The sequence below is a fragment of the Onychomys torridus genome, chromosome 5, assembly GCF_903995425.1.
Source record: "Onychomys torridus chromosome 5, mOncTor1.1, whole genome shotgun sequence".
Lineage (NCBI taxonomy): Eukaryota > Metazoa > Chordata > Mammalia > Rodentia > Cricetidae > Onychomys > Onychomys torridus.
This window is the reverse complement of record NC_050447.1, coordinates 16,798,296-16,820,030: the sequence shown is the minus strand read 5'-3', so window position 1 is coordinate 16,820,030 and position 21,735 is coordinate 16,798,296. Positions and strand designations below refer to the sequence as shown.

Here is a 21,735-nt window from a genome sequence, read left to right as displayed (position 1 = left end):
CGTACCAGGAATAGTTCAACATGACTTGTTTGCTTTGTCTGATACATTTAAAAATTTTACAAGGGCTGGGGTTACAGTTCAGTGGCAGAATATATGGCTAGCATGCTCAAGGCCCAGAGTACAACCCCCAGAACCCTTTGGGAAACACACACACACACGCATGCATGCAATGGCTGCTGAACCCCTAAGTTGCTCATTGTGAAGAAAGAAATGAATAATGTCATGGAGAGAAATGGAAGATTTTTCACTTGCAGGCTGCTGTGCAGAGTGGGGACAATGTGATCAGCTCCAGCCACTACCTTCTGCCCATCCTTGCCGCCTTGGGCAGGCAGCAGACAAGCTGGAATGTGATCTCACATCAGCTCATTCTTCACCAACTCTGTGGTGTTTGCTCTTACAAAGCACTGTCAGCTGCTAACCTTTTGTTGGCCAAGCTGATACTTGAGAAATGGTTTTGTATTAGTTCAGGATAGCCACGAAAGCTGATAGCAGTTTCTAGATTGTCAGTAATCTTTTCTTAGGATGACCAAGAAGAAACAGCCCACTTCCTGATTGGGGTTCAAAGAAATGTCGAAGTCCCCAAACCATTGTTTTTCACATACTGCCATCTGCAATTAGGAATGAATCAAGGTGGCGTGGTTTGTTTTTCTAGTTCAGTGACCTTCAACAACACCTATAATAAATTGGGCTTTGAAAGCCCATGAGTGTGATGGGAAAGAATTACATTACTCTGAGCCTGTACTTCTAGAAAACAATGCTAGTTCACAGCCCTAGCTGCTCTGTGGCTTTGTTTGCAGGGATATAAACAGGGCTTAGATGAACACAGACAGCTCCTGAAATCACATGGGGCAATTCTACTGGCGAAGCTGTCGTCTTTGCCCCAAAAGTGAGGAATTACATGCACAAGCGGCTTAGAACCCATCATCCAGTATGTGGGGGACTTTGGGAGTGTGACATAACAAACGTGAGGCCATGAACAGAAGCTTGCCAAGGTTGAAGGAGTCAGAATATACACCTGACAGGGTTAAGGAAGCTAGAGGCTGTGTTCACTAGTGCTAGTACAGGCAAGACCAAGGGATGCCTTTGCCAGTCAACACTGGGAACCTCATAAGCATTGTCGTTTAGCCCACATGGAAGCGAGCAGGAAAGCAAACAGGCATTTGGCAAATTCAGACCTCAGTGGTTGTCTCTCAATGAATAAAATGGAAACTAAGCCCTCTTTACCAGATTTTGAAGAGGAGCAGGGGGTGGGGTGTCAAGGAGAGGATTGGCTGGTCACATGGCGTACACTTGTAATCCTCCTGGACTTCTCTGAGAATAGATACATTGTAATACCCTGTCTCAAAGAGGTGATGGTGGAGGTGAGCATCTTAGCAAAATGAACAGTTCTTTATTTATAAAAACAAAGTATATTCTTTACAGACAAATTAGAACATCTAACCAATGGAAATTTCAAAATGAAAAGCTTTCCGAGGCTCAGTGTTCCACACAGTCCTCAGCTGCGGTCTAGAGACTTTCAAAGGTAAATGAGAATGAGGGCCGAGGGCAGCACATATGGTTCGGTGCCTGCTTTTGTCTCGTTCCCATCTTCACTGTGGCCGTTATTCGGAACTGATAAACTCTCAGCTACGTCCTCGCTATTGGGGGCCCAGGGTTATGAGTCAGGGATGGGGAGAAGCTTGTTCAACACTCTGTTTTTCAGTGTGCAGACTGCTTCCAGTATTCTGGTGTACTGTAAACTGGTCCAACGAACCAACTTCAAGGGTAAATATTAGTGTTCAAGTGTCGTTGCTGTCACTGAGATTCATATAGAATAACTCTGGGCCTTTAAAAACGTTTCTGGGGATGAAGATGGAGGTAGGAAATGAATGTAAGCTTCAGGGAGAGGCCCTCTCACTAGGTGAATAGTAGATACTCATTGAGTTTCCTAATAGGTGTGACTGAAATAGTTAGTAAAATAGAGACTGTTAAAAAGGAATTGTGCAAAAATACCAGGCATTTAACCAAATTGTACAGGGCTGCCAATGACCTCCTAGATGTCTGCCACCTCTAATTTCTAAGCACGCTATTCTAAGCAGCTCTGTTTTTGTAAAGCATAAATGCATGTGGCATCTCCCTGGGTTATTTGGACCAAATACTATAATTCTTCAAGCTCAGTAGACTGTTTTAGGAATGACAAAAAAAAAAAAAAAAAAAAAAAAGAAAGCTTAGTTCATGTGGCGATATGGAACTAGGGGAGATGTCAAAATGACAGTGGATGACAGTGGTAGACAGCAAAATTCTAGGACAGAACAGGTCCTAGGTTGTCCTTAGTGAACTTAAAAGATATGATTTGACAAAAATAATCTTAAACTCTGCTCTTAATGAGGGTGTTCATCACAAGCACAGCAATAGTTTAAAAAAATGCAGCAGAGAGCTCACTAATGGAGCGTAGGTGTCCTCCACAGCCAGGTCCATGTAGTATGGACATGCTCTCCACACGCTCCCTTCCAAGTCCAGGCAAAGCCTCCGAATCCCCCCCCCCACATCTAGCTGTCCTCTTGCCACTGGCCCCTGAGATGATCATATAGTCATTACCACCAGCCTGGTGGCTTCCTTATTCTTAAATAAAAGTATTGGATGTAGGGGAAGGACAGTGAGGAACAGCCAGCAAATGGACTGATTAAGACAGCAGTGAGCATCCTGCTTGAAAAGCTGAGAATTCATCCTGGTGAGAGTGTAATCCTAAAGAGGCCTGCCTTTTCTGTGCAAGACAAGTATAAAATTTACAGGATTATAATCATACTTCTCTAGGGCCCTGTAGCCATAACCCTATCACAGTGCTTTGAACATTCTTACATACGTACGGTTCCTTCCATGATTCAACACTTGCAGAGTGCCTTTAGGTTTACCTTGCTTCCCCCTGGAAAGCATACTTTGAGACTGTGTGTTATAGAATGTGAGTTTGGGAAGCTCAGTGAGGGGGTGGGCAAATGACCTATAGGAAAAACAAAGTTGATAGAAAGATGTGGAATCAGAAATATTGTTGTAGTCAGCCTCTGAGCGGTTTCTAGAACAGCAGTTCTCCACCTATGGGTTGTGACCCCGGGGGTGGTGGGTGAACAACCCTTCCACAGGGGTTAAATATCAGATATCCTTGCATAACAGAAATTTATATTACAATTCAAACAGTAGCAAAAAGGTGAAGTGGCAATGAAATCATTTTATGATTGGGGGTCACCACAACATGAACTGTATTAAAGGGTCACAGCCTTAGGAAGGCTGAGAATCTAGGGTGCCATGCAGACCAAGAGAAGATGTAGCTGTAGAAAAAGTTTCAGAGATACCATCTATGGACCAGCCCAACACTGGCCACTAAAGAGAGAGTCACACCTTAAACCCTCTCCACTATAGAGACTGAAAATACTGTCACTAACACTGCCTACCCCATCATGGTACACCCAGACATGATGCCCTTCCTGGGCACAGGGTGCCATCCATGCAAGAGCGCTACATACTATGATGTTATCCAAGGTATACTCTGATAGGGTCCTTTTACCTTTCTCCATCCTTCTCAGATTTCTGATTTCCCTATGTCAGTACTGCTTTGATAACAATAACACAAAAGTACTCAAGCCCACAAAACTCTGATCTCTCATTATTGGATTAGATCTAATGTTTTCCTTTGTGGCAGTATTTAGATAGATATATAAAAATAAATATGTTCACTATCTTTATCCATTAAATACTATGTGCTTAGCTTTTTCTCTTTTGACAAATTTTATGTCATTTTTAAAGATTATACATTATTATATAATAATGCAATATAATACTATATTTTGAAGAAATAATTGCCTTATTTATGGATATATAACTAATTACTTGCATTTTTTTGTTTTAAAATTGTATGTTGCCTAAGCCGAGACCCACGGTTTAAGCAATCTTCCTGCCTCAGCCTCCCAACTAGCTGGGGTTATAGGAGCATGTTACAGTGTAATTCTTTATGAATCATTCATTAGCAAATATTTTATTATTTTTAAAACTAATGAACAGGTGTGTGTGCGTATGTGTGTGTGTGTGTGTGTGTGTGTGTGTGTGTGTGTACATGTGAATATGTGCATGAGTGCAGATGCCTGGGACAGCTAAAGTCATCAGATTCTCAGGAGCTAGAGCTATAGAGGGTTGTAAAGTGGCAACCATAGGTGCTAGGAACCAAACTCAGATCCTCTGGAAGAACAGCAAGTGCTCTTAATCAATGATCCATCAAATACTAATTGTTTGATACATGCCACATTTTATTCTAAGGTCTGTGGACAAAAAGGCAGTGAGGCTCTACCTTTGTGGAATTTACTTTCTGTATGTGAACACAGCCAAACAACTCAGGAAGAAATATATACCATTGTTATAGGGGGCCTGTATACCATGATGGAACTGAAGTGGATGAGGGAGGGGAATAGAAAAGAATAAATTCAAGAAGGATTCTGGCAACAGCTTCTAGGCATCAATAACACCTGAACGTCAGGAGAGAGGGAGTCAGCAAGAGCTGGGCCCTAGGGCAGGTTTCTGGGTATGTTTTAGGACTGTGAAGCTGGGTGAACAGGATAATGTAGAAAAAAAATGTGACTAATGCCAGCTACAGAGGAAGGCAGAAGGTGTAGGATGTTTGTATTGGACAGTGAAAATTTGTGAGGCTTACCATCAGCAGAAGAATCAAGCCACTTTGGCTGCTGGTGGAGGCCTGGCAATAGACAGGGAGAGCATGGCCGGGGGCTGCACATCCAGAGCACGTATTTGTAAATGGTCCCTCTAGTTTACCTGATGAGGACTTTAGACTACTGCGAGACCCTGCCAACATTTTTAAGTTAATGTCTACAATTTCTTAGTCTACATACTTAGAAAAAAATGTAATTTCTGTTTATTATAAATATTGACATTTTAAATGAAACTCTTCAAGATCATCAATTGAATCCAAATAGTGACTTATTAAATACCATTAAATTCCTGTATTCATTTAAAAAATACATTAATGAGCTCTTCCATGACAGTCAAGTTTTTTTTTAATCTTTCAATTGCTATTATGTTTTCTGCACAGATTTTTATACTAATGTAACATGTTTTAATGTTTCAAGATCTTTTCTTGATGATTCTGGCACAATTCTCTACTTCAAAAATACATGTAAAAATTAAAATTAAAAAAAAAAAAATCCTGTGGTTATAAAACTCTAACCACCAATTGCTTCTGGATGGATTATAATCGTAATTACTAACACAATTGACCAAAACAGCATAAACAGGTTAGAAATGCTATTGAATAATGATTAGTCATAAACACAGTTTTATTAGAAATACATGTCTTTCAGAGATTGATGAGGCATAAGGCTCTCTTCCTTCATTGGATTTTATTTACTGCTAGGGTGAGATGGGACTCGGCATCCACTGGATTTCCGTTTTTATGTTTATTGATGTAAGTGCTGGGGAAACTTATTCACAAAAATTATGTAAGGGGAAAAGAAAGGGTTTTGTTACAGCCAGCTCTGTCCATGCTCTGAATTCCTTCTGAATTATAAGCCACACTATGACAAGCTCTATTCTTCCTGCCAAGTAAATTCCAAAGATGGAGCAGTGTCGCTCAACCTCTGGGCGTAGCGTATATTTCCACATAGGACCTGAGAAGTCTTAAAATAAATAAATCAATAAATAAAAGGATACTGCTTTCCTATTAACCCAGTGCTTGCAGCTTACAGAGGTGCAGCTGCTATAGAGTGAGCACTTGAGCAGCTGGTGTGCTAAGTAAAAACAGTGTGGGGGGGGGGGAGCACCCAGTAAATTCCAAGAGCCGAGGCAGGCAAATGCTGCTCATGGCCAGTGTCACAGGCATAAGGCTCAGTCATCAAGGACCATAGCAGGATGGAGCTAGACACTAGCACAGAGCCATGTGGTGGGTTTAGGGCTTGGCTCATACAGTCAGAAGAGGCTGTAGACAAGCAAAAAGTTAGGTCCAGATGGAGAAAACCTCTAAACAGATACAATATATTTAAACAGGCTTAGGGGCTGGAAAAGAAAAGAAAATGAGTATAGACAGTCATAAAAAAATAGTTTAAAACAATAAAGTCTTTAAAGAAAGAGTAAAGTAATATTTTTTTAAAAATCCATGTGAAGATGAGAAATATACAGGGTGTCTGTATCTTGTATGGTGATTTGTTCACTTTGAATTTTTTAAATGCTAATGAACAAAAACAATAGCTTCTGAGAGACATTGGATTATGGAAACTGCTAAATTAAACCAACCTATATATTTAAAGACTGTCTTAACTTCAAAATTGAAGTCAGAAAATACATTGCATTGGGAGAAAGGTTATGCCTTTGTTTCCACAGGAAACAAAAGTTATGGTTCTCTTCAAAATTAATGAAGATCAGATTTGATTAGGGGAGTGCTCTTGAAAATCTTGGCTACAGATATGAAAAAAAGAAACCAAGAAAGACTACAGGACAGGTGATGTATATACTGATCCCTTTACATGAGAACAACAGCTCTGAGATTAGATGAGACTTGATAAATCTTGCTGGCTACAGAGTCCTCATGACTTATTACTACATGCCATCCTTTCATATGGATGAATAAAGATTTCTATTACAGTTTGGTTATACAGTCCAACAGACTTATAAAGTTGACAGATGCTTTTACCTGCTCAAATATAAAACAAAAAAAACCACCTTTAGCTGACTTGCACACACCACATTCCATATTTGTGTTAATGCAGATATATATGTTACCTTTAAAAGTCTGAGTGTTTTCAGAAAAAATAAAAAATAAAAGGACCAGACACCAATGACCAGTGAAGACAAGTAGTCCAGGTGATTGAGCCACTCAAAATGCCTCTGTTACAGTTTCCTCAAAATTTTGCATCCAGAATGACTTTCAAGCTAGCATTGGTCTAGCCTCACAGACTACTCCAACCAGACTTTGGATAAGCTCTACACTTTCCCATCACACAGAGGCTAAACAAAAAATAATACAGTTAGCTCTCCTAGGACTTAACCATTATCCCAATTTTTTCAGGGTCCCCAAATGAGGCCGTTGCCACTGACAACAGGAAGCAGTCTAGAGAACATGACACTCACATTCCCAAAAGGTGGGATGGGTGGTTTTGGTCATTCCATGAGTTATGGGTGTTTGTCATCATTTAGGGGGGTTGGTTACAAATTGTTATTGGTCATGGTTAGGAAAAAAGCTGAACAAAAGAAATTGGATTCAAGGATCTCATTCTGCAAAGAAAAAGGGGGATATAGAAATGACAGGACAAAAGGATAGATTATTAAATCTACTTTCAAACAAGAAAAACTACTAGTTTCAAATATTTTGCATTGGTATGGACTTTCATATATTGATACAAATTTAAAGTTATTTTTGTTATACTGTATGTATGTTTCTATTTTTGTTTAAGCTATTATTCCTATGCATCTCATTTAGCAATGAACTGTAAATTTCTAGTCCTTGAAAGTTATTATTACAAACTACTTAGGTTAACTAAGAAATACAGCTTAATGGTCATCTAACAATCAAATTTGTGGCCATGTTAGGTATATTTTCAAGGTCAGAGATATATTTTAGTTAGACAGATGGTCTTCAAACACTTCAGAGACCTAACTATAGAATATGGCATTTAAGATATTTTAATAACCTAAGGCTTTTCTTGACAGTAAAACACATCTTCTCCTAGCAGCTCAATTTACTTCAAAAAACAATAATGGGCTATTGGTGAAATTATTAAGGCCACTCCACATAGTTAAAAGGGAGGTTTATTTTGTGGGGTAACTTACAAATGAAGGGGTAGGTTGCAGGGTCTGGCAAAGGTATGGCACAGTCCGGCGGTGTTCTCTGGAGAACTCTGCTCAGTCTACCTCCAGCGTCCAGGGTCCTGGAACCAAGAGAGAGCCCTCCTCTCGATCCTGGGTCTTCTGCTTCCTCCTCTGCCCTGCCTTGTGGGCGTGACCATTACCGAAGCCTCAATGGGGGTTGGAACTTCCAGGCCAATGCTGGGATGGCTACCCACTACAATGGGCATCAAAGAACCTCCATATATAGTTTGATTTTATTGTGACAAAGTTAGCTACTGGGCAGGAAAATGCCCTTGCCTCAACTGCTGACATTATGCTGTCCAAATTGGACAAGCAGGACACAGAAGAAGATGACTGCCTAACTTTGCCAAGAAAGGTAGAATAGTCCTTCAAAAATGTCCTACTTCACAAAAATTTCTTTGAGACATTCTAGACCTATAGGTCAAAGATGGATGCCCTAACATTGCAGAGGAACATTGGATGACTGTCCAGGCAGCCAGGTGTTTCTGTCATTTCTGTAGTTGCCTTCTCTGCACTTCCTGTTTACTCAGATAATATTATATCCTTCTTGGGTCTTTGATGGAGTTAAAGACTAGATTGTTATAGTTACGGTGTTCCTTGTTACCAAATTCATAAAAGAAACTTATATAAGAGTTGTAAAGTTTATAAAGTTGAAAAACATAAAAGCTTAAGGTGTTTAATCTAAGAAAAAATTTTAAGATCTAAAAAAAACATTTTAGGATGACAATGATATGATAGAAAATGGTTTAGGTATACAATTTTGGACTCACAAAGATAGGATAGATAATATAGTACTTTCTCTGAATTTGCCAATATTTTCAGACTAGACATTGTGAATGTAATTCTTACCTAATAATTGTTCTTATTGTATGCAGTTTTACATGTTAGAGTTAAAACCTTTCCTTTTTACTTAGATAAAAAGTGGAAAATTTGTGGGATATTTGTATACTGTGTGAAGATATATTGCTATAATTGATTTAATAAAGAGCTGAACAAACAATAGCTAGGTGGGACTTCCAGGCAGAGAGAGAGTATTATGAGAAATCCATGGAGTCTGCTTAAAGGATAAAGAAATTTATTAGCGGGGGAAGACTCACTACAGCATTGGAGGTTTATTGTAAGTTCCTGGAAGTCTGAGGTACAGCCCAATGCTATTATTCCACCTGGGTCCATCTCAGCATCCAAGCCCATGAGGGAGAAAAGAAAACTGCATATGTGCATCTCAGGTCCTAGAGGTAGCCCCAAGCCATGCCCCAAGGGCAGGTATTTCAAGGTCATAGATAGGTAGGACAGCTACCTTCAACATCTCTAGGGGTGGTGTTTCAAGATCATAGATAAAACAAGTATGCACTACAAGAGAGGAAGTAGGAGATGAAACTAAACATGAGGGAGACGTGGAATGAGTTGGATTCACAAAATGAGATAGAGATAAAAGCTACATGGTAGAATGTAGATGAGTAAAAATATGAGTTAATTTAACTTATAAGAGATAGTTAGGAACAAGCCTGGTATAGACTGAGCTTGCACAATTAATAAGAAATCTCTGTGTCCTTACTTGGGAGCTCTCTGGCAGAACAGAAAAAGACTTGTTACAGACGAGTCCACCTCATTCTGTCTTCAAGTTAGTTATGCACAAAGCATTGGGAAAGGCCCAGCTCACCCAGTCCTGTTGTCTTCCTTTCCAGTCCTTCACTAAGGAGCCCCAGGGGTATTCACCACATGGCAAGGTCCATAGTCAGCTCAAGAATGGATACGGTCTGGGTTTTTCTGAGTGACAGATGGGGCAAGAGCAGCAAGCACAATGTTAGGAGATGAGCCCATTGGAAAGTTTTGGGCTCACAGTGGCCCTACTTCATGAGCAGATTAATCTCTTTTCAGAGTATTTCTCTCTCTAGAATTGGTAGCAGATACATGCCGTAATCTTTTTGTACACTGTGAAAGTGTATCTTTGCCAAGGTGCCTTCTGATTGGTTTAATAAAAGAGCTGACTAGCTGGTAGCCAGGCAGGAAGTATAGGAAGGACAACCAGACAGAGGATGCGGGGAAGAAGAAGGGCAGAGTCTCAGAAGTTGCAAGAGATGCAGGAAGAAGGAGATGAACATGCCATGCTAAGAAAAGGTATCAAGCCACATGGCAGAGCACAGATAAGAAATGTGAGTTAATTTAAAATAAATTAAATGTAAGAGTTAGCTAGTAACCAGCCTGAGCTATTGCCCAAGCATCTATAATTAATAATGAGTTTCTGAATGGTTATTTGGGAGTAGCTGCTAAGACTCAGAGAAACCCCACCCACACCCTACTAAAAAGTCTCTCATATATGTTTATTGTCTGCATACAGCCTTTCTCCCTTCCACCACAGCATGACACAGCACATGTCCTCCAGTAGGCCAAGACAAAGCCAGTGACATGCTCTTAGAATTCAAAACCTGCAGCTTCATTCAGCCCCTTCACCTTGTAAATCTCCCAGTCTCAGGTATTATGTTATAGCAATGGAAAGGAGACTAGGATCCCTGTCAGGCAGCATCTCTGAAGAAGAAAGGAGGCTGAGGATTTAGAGACTGGAGAAACTCTCATGTGAGTCTACTGACCCAAAAGTCCTCGAATTTCAAGTCCATTGGCAAAGATTTTATCAACAGAAGTGGAGAGAATGAAGTCGGTCTGAATATTAGTGGCTGAGGTGTAACACTCGGCGATGGGATGGGTATATGGGCAAATGAGACATAGGGAGTCCAAGATAGACTGGCTGTCTAGGATGAGAGGGACTGCACAGGAGGCTGTGATATGTGAGCATGCTTAATCTCCAGGGTTTAGAGAACAAATGTCTGCACTGTGTTCAAGCAGAGCTTATTGGGTTTTGGGACTGAACTTCTATGATATTGTCCATTCTGCGATATACCATCTCAACACATATGGCTTCATAGGTAACCATAAAAACAAAAGAGAAGGAGACTGCAGCCTGAAACACTCTCCTCCAAGGGATCAGTGACACTCTGCATACAGTCCCTGACCAGCATCGGTGGCCAAGATCCTAACTAACTGCATAAGAGGCCAATTTAAACACAACCACAACAATACTGTGAGGACTGTCCATCTCGGCCATGCTCAGGGTTAGCATATAAAATTAAGTGGGAAAAAGTTCCTGTTTGGGAAGATGGAATTATATAGGTTTATTGCAAGTCAGTAGTTAGAAAAAATAATTTTCATTCAAAAGAAAAAAATAAGCAATACCAGTGAAGAAACATGAAAAATGAAGCCAAAGAGAAGAAAGCTAACATTGAAATTCATTACCTCTTGGCAGCCATTCACATGTTCATGTTCAGAGGGACAGTAGAGAAAGTCCTAGAGTACACCTTGTGTGTTCTACTTCCAAAAGTGATGCAGAACAGGCACACAATGTGCATGCACACCACAATACACATGCACACTCACTCATACCACAATGCACATGCACACTTCTACTCTAAATTTACCCACAAGAGATGAAAGGAAGAACTTGGAAACTAAGTCCATACTTCAAAAAGCCATCTTTGGACCAATCAAACAATCATCTATACTTTCTTTGTCATCTTTACAGGAAATAACAGCAATTATGTTATTCCAGAACTGGCAAGAGAACTTGAACAGAAAACAATGGAAGAAATCTTGAAAGAAAAGTTGGACATGTCTGAGAATTTATAAAGTATTTTTGTCAGTAAATGATAGAAATACAATTAAAAGGCAAAGTATTAATTGGAGTGGTTATTTAAGTACATGCCTAAAGAGTAATAACCTTAACTTAAAGAACTATTATAAAGCTGGGATGCCACTAACATGCCTGCTTTCAATAGCAAGAGGTAATGTAAATGCATGCTGTAAATACATACACATCTTAGAAAGAAAATGATGTGCTAAGAAGGAGAATATTTTTGTCCACTTAATTATCATATATATTAAGATGTTAGAAGTCAATGTTGACAAGCTTTTAATGAGGTCAGTGATGTAACTTATTCCTTCCTAAAGAAATAGAAGCTGGGACAGTGATGACTAAGAGGGTAAAAGTACCTGCCTTCAAGCTAGATGTCATGAGTTCATTTCCCAGGCCCCCACTTGGTAGAAGGAGATAACCAGCTCTGTAATATGGCACACATGTTGTGGTGGTTTGAATAGGTATGGCACATGTAGACTCAAATGTTTGAATGCTTGGCCCATATGGAGTGGCACTACTAAGAGGTGTGGCCTTGTTGGAGTAGATGTAGCTTTGTTGGAGGATTGTGTTGCTGTGGGGGTGGGCCTTGAGGTCTCATATGCTCAAGCTATACCCAGTGTGGTGCACTGTCTCCTATTGCTTCAAGATGTAGAATTTTCAGTTCCTCCAGTACCATGTCTGCCTGCATGCCAACATGCTTCTTGATATGACAATAATGGACAAAATCTCTGAAACTGTAAATCCCCAATGAAATGTTTTCCTTTATAAGAGTTGCCATGGTTGTGGTGTCTCTTCACAGCAACATAAATCCTAAGACAAATGCCCACACTCACACACATATACACCACATATAAACATACATACACACATAAAAATAATTAAATATATTTTATTTAAATTTTTTCTCTCACAGTGTACTTTGGTCATGGTTTTTCCCCTTCTCCAGCTTCTCTCAGATCCTCCTCACCTCTCTACCCACTCAACTTGATGTTCTTTCTCTCGTTCAAAAACTCCACAAAACCAAAAAAAAAACCAAAACAAACAAGCAAAGAAAAAATGCCAAAGCAAAGCAAAACAAAACAAAATCTTCCTCCCTCCACTTCCCATCATCCCCACTCCACCCCACCTCCACACACACACAAGAGTTTGTTTTGCATTGGCAGATTCCTCATGGACATCAGGCCTTCTTGCTATGCCCAGTGACACTCCATTGAAGAAGATTGACTTTGCCTTTGCCACTGAGTATCAGTTGTAAGCAGCTTCCTGGGTGAGGGTGTGAGCTTGTGTCTACATCCCCATCTCAGCTGGGACCCCATCTGTCTTGAGCCTGTGTAGGTCTTGTATTTGCTTGTGTATGCAGTTCCTGTGCGTTCCTATGTGTGTCAGCCCTGTTGTGTCTGAAGACACTGTTTCCTTGGAGTCATCCATCACTTCTGGCTCTTAGAACTTTTGTGCCTCCTCTTCCGAATAGATCCCTGAGACTTGATGGGGTCTTTGATGAAGATGCCTCATTTGGACTGAGTGCTGCAAAGTTTCTCACTCTCTCTACGTTGTCCAGTTGTGGGTCTCTAACTTCCATCTACTGAAAGAACCTTCTCTAGTGAAGGCACTGATCTATGGCATGTTATCAGGCATTACGTCATAAGGAATCTGTCTTGGTTGGAGTTTTTGTTGCTGTAAGGAGACACCATGACCACAGAAACTCTTAAAAAGGGAAGCATTAGTTGGGGCTGGCTTAAAGTTCAGAGGTTTAGTCCATTATCATCAGGGTGGGAAGCATGGTAGCATATAGACAAACAGGGTGCTAGAGAAGTAGTTCAGAGTTCTCCATCTGGATCCTCAGGCAGCAGGAAGAGAGAGTGACAATTGGGCCTGGCTTGAGCTTCTGAAACCTCAGTGACACATTTCCTCCAATAAGGCCACACCTACTCGTACTAGGCCACACCTCCTCCCACGAGGCCACACCTACTCCAACAAGGCCACACCTCCTCCCACAAGGTCACACCTCCTCCAACAAGGCCACACCTCCTCCAACAAGGTCACACCTCCTCCAACAAGGTCACACCTACTCCAACAAGGTCACACCTACTCCCACAAGGTGACACCTCCTACTACTTCCACTCCCTATGGGGCTATGAGGGCCATTTTCATTCAAACCCCCACGTTTTTTTCTTTTGCTATGTGCTTTTAGCAGAATAATACTATTAGATTTTCCCCTAGGCCAATGACCTATCTAGTCTCAGGTCTGGGCCATTTTTACAGTGTCAGTTATAGCTTCCATCTCTTGGAGTGAGCCTTAAATCAACCAGAAAGTGGTTGGTTACTCCCATAACATTTGTGGCACTAATGTATCAGTATATCTTGTAGGTGGGTCACTGTTTTTAGGTCACACAGTTTGTAGCTGGTGATATTGGTAATTACCTTTTTTTTCCTGGTAGCATGCAGAGTACCTTTTAGTAAATAAATCCTTTAAAAAGGAAGGAAATTTGTAATATGATCTCAGTAGAATTTTAAATGGTCATGCCAGTGTACTACAGCTGGCAAATACCAAAACAATGGTCCTCAACTTGATGCTGGGATTGTAACTCTCAACAAAGCCACTGTAGGATGAAAATACCAAAGGACAAAAAGCATTTCACACAGCCAATGAACTGTGGTATTAATTCTCACTGTTGACTTGACTGGATTTAGAATCACCATAGAACCACCATGTCTGAGTGTGTCTGTGATGATATTCCCAGGAAGGTCTGACTCAGGAGGGAAGATTCTAGATGTGGGCAACAGTACCTGAATGACTGGGGTCCTGGACTGAATCCAAAGGAGAGTTCCAGTGTGTGAAGTGACCACCGGCTGCCTTGTTTCTACAATGATGCACTGCTTCTCCTCAAACTTCCAATAAACCCTTCTGCCTTTAAGTTACTTTTTGTTAGGTTTGAGTCACAACAATGGAAAAAGTCACCAATGCAGACCAAACTTCATTGCTAGTAACAGAGAACACCATAGGGAAACAGTTGATGCTCCCTATGACAACAGGGCTAGTGTTGTCTGCACATAGACTACATCACAGAACAAGGGGAAATTCCAAACTCAACACCCAAAGCATAGTTTCTACTGCCTGCCCCATAAAGACAGAATATCGCAGGTCACACCATCACGGGTCCAGTACCATATTTACCAATACTTCATTGAGTCATACTTTTGCTACATGTGCAATAAATTTTGTGCTGGCTCATTTTATATCAATTTGATATAAATTAGTCATTTTGAAAAATAGGACCTCAACTGAGCAAATGAGATTGTTCTGTGGACAAGCCTATGGTGCTGCTTCTTAACTGATGATTGATATGGGAGGGTCTAGCTCGCTGTCAAGGTGCCACCCCTGGGCTGTTGGTCCTTGGTGATATAAGAAAGCAGGCTGTGCAAGCTGTGGGGAGCAAGCCAATAAGCAGCACTCCTCCATGGCTTCTGCTTTAGTTCTGGCCTTCAGGTTCTCAACTTCAGTTCACATCCTGATTTTCTTTGATGATGGCCTGTAGTGTGGAAGTGACATGAACCCTTTTCTCCCCAAGTTGCTTCTGATCATGATGTTTCATCACAGTAACAGAAAGCTAAGAAGAAATTCCACTCTAAAAGTAGCAAAAGCTTGTGATATTACATTTTAATAGGGTTTCTTTCGCATTTATTTGTGTATTGTATGTACAAGAGTGTACACTTGTGAGTATCCACACCGTGGCACTCATGTAGAGGTGGAATGACAGCCCACAGAGGTAGGACTCAGCTTGTGGGCTCCTTCACCTGCTAAGCTATCTCAACAGCCTGAGTTTACAGTCTTTCCAAAGTCATAAGACATTCCTACTCCTCAACCCAGGCATGCCATTGCTGTGGATAATCCCCAAGAAGAAGCAAAATTAAAATCTCTATGTAAAAATTATCCTTACAGAATATCTTACAGGACTAAATCTTAGAAAAGCACCACTATCCTGCAAAATTGAAGATGAGATGCTCAAAATTTGGAAATTTTAGAAATGATATTCCTTGAATCCAATTAAACATCAGATTTTCTAGAATTATTTTAATGAACAATAATCATCATAATATAATTTTCAATTGGCTCCAAATAAAAAGCTTTACAGGTTTTATTTAAAATATGTTCATATAGAAGTCAATATTTCTTGAATAATTGATTAAAATGTTAAAACAGGAGCTCGGGAGATGGCTCCATTAATTAAGGGCTTGAGGACATGAATTCAATCTGCAGAACTCACATAAAAAGCTGAGTATGGTAGCATGTGCTTAATCTCATTCTGGAGAGGAGAACAGCCTGTCTCCTTAAACAAGGTGGATGGCTCCTGAGGAACACTGCAGGTTGACCTCTGATGTGAGTGTGTATGTAACTGTGTGCACACACACACACTTAGACAAGAATCTAGTCTCTAAATAGTTTCTATTCCTTTTTTGTGTTCAGCATTGTCTGATCCTTACTCTACTGTCCTAACACGGGAAAATTCAAGATGTCATCACAGGAGCACCCACTCTGGAACCTGGTCCTCAGGACTGGTACAAATTCAGTCTTACACATTCACTAAGTACCCATCTTCTCCCTTAATGCTAAATCCACCCAGAGGCTTTGACATGATGCTTGCAGAGAGCAGCCTGCTGGATGTGTGAGGTGGCACGTCTTAAGTTGATTCTGAGGGTGGCTGTTACCCAGACAGCAAAGGAGTGATGAAACTCCACACCCTCTGAAACACTATCACCGGGAGAGCACAGAGGCGGCTGCAGCTTGCTTTTCTTGCTGGAGGAGATTTGTCACTTTGATCAGGTAGAAATTACTCCTCATCACGGGCAGTTAACCTGCAGGGCTGGTGTGTTCTGCCTCCGTCTGAATCCAGTCTAGTTTTATGGCCCTCAAAGGCCTCCTGTCTTTCTTAGACCCCTTACCCACAGCAACCCACCTTCTGGAAAGGTGACTGTTGCAGATGGCATGGTCCCCACCCAGGGCCTGCCTTCATGTTCTTGGTAATAGGCCTCGATTTGGGGCAGGGGTGCATCCAAAATGAGATATGGGTGTTCTATTTCTATCCTATTTTTTGGTCGGTGAAAGTTCTCTTTTGCAGCTTTCCATGAAGTTAGAATTAGGCTGGTATAAGAAGTCTGGCTTCTCAGCACAGCTTTTCTTCCATGGAAGAAATGAAGAGAATTATGAGGGCAAACCCTTTCAGTCCTATCTCTCTCCCAAGGCCACTGGAAGGTCACCTTGATGCCTGGAGCCTCTGCAGCCATCTTGGGACCACAACAGGAAGTCTTACGGTATCCCAGAGAAGTCTCTCTAAAGCACCAAGTTTGCTCAATTATTGAATGAGCTCTTCGAGTCTGTGTATGAATTTCTTGTTCCTGGTGGTTAGTTTTGCTGTTATCATGCCCCTTTATTAGTTGATAGGAGACTTCCCAGCTAGCCTGGGTTGTTCATGATCGTAAGCCTAGTTGTCCTGAATATGGAACGTGTGCTAGCTGTGGTTAACTGTGATTGGGTTTAAAACACTTTCTAGAAAACTGGTTTGGTGAGTGAAGGAGATCATGCCAAGTAGCAGCTTTCATGAGACAAGACTTCCCTTAGCTAAGTCTCTCAGACTCAGTGATGTGGGGGGATTTCTTTGTCCCTCTTGGTGGGCATATCTGATGTCCAGTAGGTCTTGATTTTTTTCCCCGGAGAAGCCCTCTGAAACTATCTTTTCACATTACTTGTGAATATTACTGTTTCATTCCCTCAAGTCCATGGCTGATCTTACTCACAGCCAGAAGTGTTGACAAATAAACTCCTGGAGAATTCAATCTTACCTAAAACATATTTGTCTCATGAACTTCTTCTGAGAGACAGTTCTGAAGCGATCTGCCAGATGAAGGCCAGGACAGATGCTCGAATGTTAGACAAGTCTATGTGGAGAACCACACCTTCTGTCCCGGGATGTCCCTTCTGAACCACACCTGTAGAGCTACAAACAGTCCTGCACAGCCCAGACCTCATTCCTCACCTACACTCAGGCACACACACAAAGGGTCTTTTTGAACAATGCTCCATCTCAAGTGTTCAGTAACAATAACTCCAGTAACTTGCTAGGGTGGCCTGGATTCCACTTTCCTGCTCTCTGATCTTGTGTGTTAAACATCCCTGAAGCCACCCGGGTCCACACTCAAATGGGGTGAAAGAAAACTGCCTGGAAGTCGGGCTTTGGGGTCTACTCCTCTTCCTTGCATGAAGTCACCCTGGTTCTCTGTAAAACACTCACATCCCTGGGGCTCTCAGTAGGTAAGACGATGGAATGGGTCAGATGGTCCGAAAACACCACCTTGATGCAAAAGGCTCAAGACTTCTTTCAGATTCTCCCATGCAGGAATGCAGCAAAGACATTTTGCCTCCTTTTATTAGGATCCCCCTCACCTCTGACCCTGTGTTTTTTGAAAAATAGTAATACGTGGACTACTAGCTCTTACTGAGCCTTCTCTGTACACTAGGAACTGGATTAAACAGCCTCTGTGAGCTGTCTCATTTAGCAATTCAGCAGTGCTAGTTTGCAAATTAAAAATAAATATATAGATAAGAAGTAAGTAAAGAGTTCAGGTCCCCAGACCCACTCTGGCACCTAAAGTACACAGGGGACTGACCCTGGTCCCCACACTACTGCAAACCACTGTTGCTTTGGGGCAGGCAAGATCAAGGTACACAGACATCCCTTTCTATCTGTCTATCAAGTTTCTCAGCAAAATGTATTTTCTGGTTTTTAGAATCTGAAATTTAGTGCCCGTGAGAAAACGGCAGCTTTGTCATAAAGGGCAGCAGAGAGGAGAATACTCTTGTACCTTCCCTCGTGGGGATCCCAGGACACTTCTGATTGTGTACATTAGGGTTCAGCTTCCTTAGCAACACCGTCACTCAATTTCATACATGTCCTTTCCTTCCAGCTACGGCTCACTTCCTCTAAGTTCGTGTTCATCTGATGAGTAAAACCACACTTTCCCTCTGCAAGCTATGGTTTTACTTTGAAATCTCTGTAATTAACACATTCACTGGGTTTAGGCATCGGCTGTTATGGAGTTCAAAAAAATAAAAAAAATTTAATATTTAAAAAATAAAAATAAAAACCCGAAAAAACAAAACCAAAAAATCCCCACAAAGATGTATTTCAGGTTTTTGTGTGTTTTGGGTTTTTTTTTTTTTTTTCCTACAAGTGATTCATCATCTCCACTCCTCCCGCCTACAGACATCTAAATTTCAGTTTTCCTTGACGCTACAAAGCACCTTCCGGATCTTCACATTGAGTCAGAGACACAGTGAATGTTAAACGGCACCAGCGGCGGCAGCTCGTGTCAACCCTCTTAACCTGCCTTCCGGTGCAGGCGTCATTAACACTGCTCTTTGCCCTTGGGCACTAAAAGGAAAAGACTCCAGTAACTGGACACCAGCAGTTCCAGTGTGGTGACAACCTGCTGCAGAATTGGCTTTCCTGCTGTCAGGGAAGGGAGTGGGAACATTGCTTGTTTCCTGGCCTGGCGAGCTGGTCAAAGCTGGGGCTCTGACCTGTGTCTGTGTTTCATACCCACTGAAACCTGATGACAGCCAGCTTCGTGTGTTTGTGGGGCCACAAGAGAATGGAAGTATCATCATGACTACTTCAAACACACACACACACACACACACACACACACACACACACACACACACGGAAAGTCTTTCCTGAAGTATCTTGATGAATTTTGCGTACATAGGGTGTGGTGCTTCACACCTGTAACCCCTCTTGACTGAGGCAGGAGGATTACAAGGCCAACTTAAACTATACAGGAAGAGCCTCTAAAAAAAAAATCCAACAAATAAACGTACTACATGATCTGTGCTAATTTGAAATATCATCCCTAGCACTCTTCAGGTAAATCCTTATCGATATTTTTTTATATTTGTTCAATGAAATATATGAAGCACTAAAATATTCACTAGGAATTTGATTAAAGGCTCTTTTTGTTGCTGTTGTGTTGAGATTGCCCCAGGCTATCCACATGAGTGTTGACCAGTGGGTTTAGCTAATTGTGGTGAATATCCCACATTAATGGAAATCCCTGCAGAGAGAGATAACTCAAGCCATTCCCCTTATAATGAACATATTTTAAAAATGACTTCTTTAGTAGGAGAGGAAGGGGCTGCCTGAAAGGGGGTAGGAAAAGTGTCCCCAGGAGTTTTACAAAGGGAACCTATCACCAGTGTGTCCTCAACAGGTCAAAGCAGAAGGCCGAGCAATCTCCATCTTCCAAACCTGTACTTTGTCAACTTCAGATCCAAAATGACATTTTTTAAAAAGCAGAAAAAGGAAGAAAGAGGAAACCACTGCCTTTAAGAGAGCCCCACCTGTCTCCTTGGACATGAATGTTTGTGGCATTCATCTTAACACTTCCAAATACTGACTTGAGCTCGGGGCAGATGAACACCTGTGGCCACTGTTTGTGAGGACACACCTGCTCTGCCAGGCTGAGCTGCACACTGCAGAACTGCCCAGATGAGAAAGGAACACGCACCTTGTTTGCTGGCTGCGAGCTGACTTTGACTCAAATCTGGCCACCATGTGACGTGTGGTGGCTACTCCCAGAGCTTTTCATAGAGCAGGATGGCTTGACCTTCTCTGTTCTGCCCACAACTCTTTGGTGACAACAGGAACTCCATCCTAACATCACGGTTCAGCAGGGCACAGTAGTAAATAGTCACCTTCCCCCAAAACCAGGGGGAGCTGAAAAGGCTCATGTGCAAAATTTTGAAGTCTCCAGTCAGTTCTTCATCTTTTTGGCTGAAAGAGGGGTTTCCATGTTAATCTAGGTTCCAGGATAATCAGTATCTCATCCAGTGGCATCTACTGGCCACCTTCTGTCACATTATAAATCTGAATATTGATTGGTTTGAAGCGAGCTGCATCCATCCATGGCCCTCACTGCCTGTTATATCACTCTTGACTCTCTTTCATGAATGGGAAAAATCAGCCCATTCTCAAACTGTCTAGTGCACGCCCACTCTGTGGTGAACGCAGCCCATGAACTCACCCTTGTTATTCCTGTTTGTTTGCTGTCTTAATCTTGGTGTGTTCCTTCTTCTGTTCTCTTGTCCGCACTCTTTCTGACCCTGGCCTCCAAACAGCTTCATGCTCATTTACACTAATAGTTCTTTTTCTTGCACGCTTGATATGAGATAAGTGTTGTTCTGGTCCTTGTGGCACCCAAACAAGACAGTGACAATGAGAGTGCAGTAGGTACCTTGCCATTAACGTCTCCTTTTCAAGACTGGGTACTCAACCTCCCTCAGCACCTGCTGTGGGTGTTGGCTGGTGGTGGAAATGTTGGCAGCTCAGACTTTCATCCCTCCTCAGGAGCCTGGAGCAGGATGGTACTAATCACTTTCCTGTTGCCATGAAAGCGTAGCTGATGAGAAACAAGTGAGGGGAGTATGAGTTTCGCCTCACATTCAAAGGTTTAGCCCACTATGCTAGGGAAGGCACAGCAGAAGTCTGGGCCAGTTGGCCGCATTGCATCCAAATCCGGAACCAGAAATGAAAGCTGGCTTGGCTAGCTTTCTCCCTTTATTTCTATCCAGGACCCCCGCCCATGGACCTGTGCCATCTACATTTAGATGAGGTCTTTTCACTTCAACCCATTCTAGAAACTCTCACAAAGCATGTCTACAAGTTTGCCTTCTAAGGATTCTAGAGCCTATCAAGTCCCCCAGCACTTTTGGAAATTAAGTTTTGGGGGTCTCTGGCTTGAAAGGATGAACAAGGAATTGCACTGTTAGTTGTTTGTGGCCTACCAGTAACAGCTACAGACCAAGAAAGCAAGGAGGGAGGTCCTGCTTCTGGCAGGACCCAGTCCTGAGGAGACAGCTCCAAATCTACCCAATTTTAGGGGCTTCTGCAAAATGAGTGCTCCACAAGATGATCTGGAAGTTTCCACTCAGCTATAAAATGTTATAATGTATGATTTGTCTGCTTATTGCTACAGATGATTGAATTTGCTGGAGTAATACATGTGTGGGGCATAGATTATACCAGATATGTCTTTGTATCTCTCACAGTGTAAAATGGAAGATAAGCATCATGCACATGCTGATTAGATGACTTCTCCCAGGGCTCGAAGTTAGAATGGTGTTCACAACCAGGAAAACCTATTACAGACCACAGACT

General features: G+C 41.7%; 1 long non-coding RNA gene across 1 annotated transcript in view; it reads right to left on the bottom strand.

Moving 5' to 3' along the window:
- LOC118583501 overlaps positions 1-20,751 on the bottom strand; it is a 37,448-nt gene extending 16,697 nt beyond the window's left edge. Inside the window, exons 1-2 of the long non-coding RNA XR_004944947.1 lie at positions 20,603-20,751; positions 20,087-20,352 (exon numbers count right to left, since the gene is read on the bottom strand). This is a non-coding gene — a long non-coding RNA (uncharacterized LOC118583501). The remainder of the gene's footprint in view (positions 1-20,086; positions 20,353-20,602) is intronic.
- Between the last annotated feature and the right edge of the window lie 984 nt (positions 20,752-21,735).